This window comes from Theropithecus gelada, chromosome 4, assembly GCF_003255815.1.
Source record: "Theropithecus gelada isolate Dixy chromosome 4, Tgel_1.0, whole genome shotgun sequence".
In the NCBI taxonomy this organism is placed as follows: Eukaryota; Metazoa; Chordata; class Mammalia; order Primates; family Cercopithecidae; genus Theropithecus; species Theropithecus gelada.
This window is the reverse complement of record NC_037671.1, coordinates 18,171,498-18,174,046: the sequence shown is the minus strand read 5'-3', so window position 1 is coordinate 18,174,046 and position 2,549 is coordinate 18,171,498. Positions and strand designations below refer to the sequence as shown.

General features: G+C 47.1%; 1 pseudogene; it reads right to left on the bottom strand.

Moving 5' to 3' along the window:
- Window positions 1-567: 567 nt before the first annotated feature.
- Window positions 568-756, bottom strand: LOC112623767 (annotated as a pseudogene).
- Window positions 757-2,549: the final 1,793 nt, after the last annotated feature.

Genomic DNA, 2,549 nt, shown 5'->3' with positions numbered 1-2,549 from the left:
GAGGGCAGAGGGGCAAATGAGGAAGAGACAGCAAAAGGAGGCTGAATTCATCATTTTATAAGAAACCCACACCTTTGGCCAGCGTGGTGGCTCACACCTGTAACCCCAGCACTTTGGGAGGCCGAGGATGCGGATCACTTGAGGTCAGGAGTCTGAGATGCCTGGGCATCATGGCGAAACCTCTTTTTTACTGAAAATACAAAAATTAGCCAGGCATGGTAGCACATGCCTGTAATTCCAGCTATTTGGGAGGCTGAGGCAGGAGTATCACTTGAGCCCAGGAGGTGGAGGTTGCAGTGAGCAGATATCACACCACTGTACTCCAGCCTGGGCAACAGAGCGAGACCCTGTCTCAAAAAGGAAACTCATCCCATTCCCAAGATAACAGTGTTAATCCATTCATGAGGATGGAGCCTTCATGGCCCAATTACTTCTTTTTTTTTATGTCATAAGTTTATTGACAAACATATCTAGTATGTCATGAGTTAGAGTTTGATCCATTTCCAGAGGCTGTATCTCTTAAAATACTCTTCATATCTGTTGAATGGATGAACTGAAATATCCTTATTATTTAAGTAGTCGGTGTCTTACTATAAGGAAGGGTGCAGCAAATGTAGATCCAAAATACAAACACATCTTAACTAGTAACGCCCACTTGTTTTCCACTGAAAATGGCAAATTCTTCCCAGGGCCCTCCTCCTAGTGGCTCCTCCGGACCACAGAGGTTGCGAACCTCCGGATGCTCTGGCCCAACATAGTGAGGCTGGAAGCTCCGCGAAAGGCGCAGAGACCGAGGACGGATGAAATGGCGGCACCTCACCAAGGCCTTGTTTTCACAGCCCAATTACTTCTGAAAGGTCTTACGTTTTAACACTGTTGTAGAGGGGATTAAGTTTCCAACACATGAATGGGGAACACATTCAAACTGTAATAATGTCTTGTGGCATTCCGTGGTGGTATATAAGACACCCCACAATCATTAATTATGGTGACTTGGAGTCCTCTATAAAATTGATCTTTCAACTGTGCATACAGTTACCCTTTCTTTTCCTCCTTTGTATCTCTTTTTTTTTTTTTTTTTTTTTTTTTGAGATGGAGTCTTGTTCTGTCGCCAGGCTGGAGTGCAGTGGTGTGATCTCGGCTCACTGCAACCTCCACCTCCTGGGTTCAAGTGATTCTCCTGCCTCAGCCTCCTTAGAAGCTGGGACTACAGGTGCGCGCCACCATGCCCAGCTAATTTTTGTATTTTTAGTAAAGAGGATTTCACCACGTTGGCCAGGATGATGTCGATCTCTTGATCTTGCGATCTGCCCGCCTCGGCCTCCCAAAGTGCTGAGATTACAGACGTGAGCCACTGCGCCCGGCCGGTCTATCTTAATAATAACAATTTGTGCCTCCATTGTGCTTTGTATTCAAGGAATTTCAGAGACTCTAGAGTCAGCTCACACCTGTAACCCCAGCACTTTGGGAGGTAGAGGAGGGATAATTGCTTGAAGCCTGGAGTTTGAGACCTGCCAGGGCAGCAAAGCAATACCCCCTCTCTAAAAAATAAAATAAAAAATATACACACACACACACACGCACACGCCTGTTTGTGTAGATTAGAATAGGATACAGATCTATTGACAAATGCTATTAGAAGAATCATCTTCCCCCAGCTGCCTGCTGGGATTCAGTACCTATGAGAAGGCAAAGAAACTTTGCCCAGCAGAGCAAAAGCTATCTATTTCACTAGGAATTTCGATTTTTTTTTTTTTTTTTTTTGAGATGGAGTCTCACTCTGTAGCCAGGCTGGAGTGCAGTGGCTCGATCTAGGCTCACTGCAACTTCTGCCTCCCAGGTTCAAGCAGTTTTCCTCCCTCAGCCTCTCAAGTAGCTGGGACTACAGGCGCCCACCACTATGCCCGGCTCTTTTTGTTTGTTTGTTTGTTTGTTTGTTTTTTAGTAGACACGGGGTTTCACCATGTTGCCTAGGCTGGTCTAGAACTCCTGAGCTCAGGCAATCTGCCTGCCTCGGCCTCCCAAAGTGCTAGGATTACAGGCGTGAGCTACCGTACCTAGTCTTCACTAGGAATTTCTTTTTTTTCTTTTTTTTTTTTTTTGAGACGGAGTCTCGCTCTGTCGCCCAGGCTGGAGTGCAGTGGCCGGATCTCAGCTCACTGCAAGCTCCGCCTCCCGAGTTCACGCCATTCTCCTGCCTCAGCCTCCCGAGTAGCTGGGACTACAGGCGCCCGCCACCTCGCCCGGCTAGTTTTTTTGTATTTTTTTAGTAGAGATGGGGTTTCACCGTGTTAGCCAGGATGGTCTCGATCTCCTGACCTCGTGATCCGCCCGTCTCGGCCTCCCAAAGTGCTGGGATTACAGGCTTGAGCCACAGCGCCCGGCCCTTCACTAGGAATTTCTTAGACTCTCATACTGTCGCTGTGACATGCGAACAGCTCACTTCATCAAACAAGATAGCGTTACTCAACTGGGCCTGCTTCTTGCCAAGATCTCTCTCTACTTTTTTTTTTTTTTTTTTTGAGACGGAGTCTCGCTCTGTCGCCCAG